The sequence below is a fragment of the Gopherus evgoodei genome, unplaced genomic scaffold, assembly GCF_007399415.2.
Source record: "Gopherus evgoodei ecotype Sinaloan lineage unplaced genomic scaffold, rGopEvg1_v1.p scaffold_209_arrow_ctg1, whole genome shotgun sequence".
Lineage (NCBI taxonomy): Eukaryota > Metazoa > Chordata > Testudines > Testudinidae > Gopherus > Gopherus evgoodei.
Window position 1 is genome coordinate 10,364 of NW_022059872.1, and position 823 is coordinate 11,186.

At 50.2% G+C, this 823-nt stretch overlaps 1 non-coding gene across 1 annotated transcript; it reads left to right on the forward strand.

Moving 5' to 3' along the window:
• The first annotated feature begins 460 nt into the window (after positions 1–460).
• Positions 461–533, forward strand: TRNAR-UCU. The gene has a single exon. It is a non-coding gene; the product is annotated as a tRNA-Arg (tRNA).
• The last annotated feature ends 290 nt before the right edge of the window (positions 534–823 follow it).

Sequence of the window (823 nt, forward strand, 5' to 3'; positions counted from 1 at the left end):
ACGGGCCAGGCTGCGGACGTGACTCAGACTTGGGCAGCATGACCGTGCTTTCCTGACGAGGTATAACCCTGGGTGTCAGGTTGCTGTGCAACTTTGATCTAAACTGACCAGCAGCCCACAGCCTCCCCCTGGGTCTGCGCCACCTGGTTACTCCTTACAAGCCAACCTTACTCCCCTTCCAGCCTCAGATTCACCCCCTAATCATCCTACTGCCACTCAGAGCCACAGACGTGGAGGTGCTGAAGGAGGGAGGAGTGACTCTAGGATAGGGTTCTTCTCTAAAAATGGCTGGCAGAAAGGTGATGCTCAACTCTGTCAGAGACCTGCCTAGTTGCCTCACTGCCAGGGGATGCAGACGTTTCTGTAAGGTGATTAAATGGGGTATTTGGCTTCTGAGTGAATGGTCACGCTGTGCACTTATGAGAGGGAATTCCCATCCCTTCTTCAGTTGGCCTTCAGAGTCCCAGTGGCCTAATGGATAAGGCAATGGCTTTCTAAGTCAGAGATTGTGGGTTCGAGTCCCATCTGGGGTGAACACCTACTTTCTTCCTCTATGTTGCATGGAAACCTTGGTCTTATTTTCACCAAGGAAGCTGAGAGATGTTTGAACACAAAGTACTGCAGCTTGGGAACAATCCCCCAAAAATGGCATCTTCCATTCCACAAATGCTTTCTAATCCCAGCAGTAGCAAACAGTTCGTACCAGTGTTTGGCTGAGAATAGAGGGAAGAGGAGTGCTTACTCCAACACAATCATGAGCGAAACAGATAGGAAGAGCAAGGCCATCCTGAAAGAGAATGGATCTGTCTGGAGACAAAGCAGA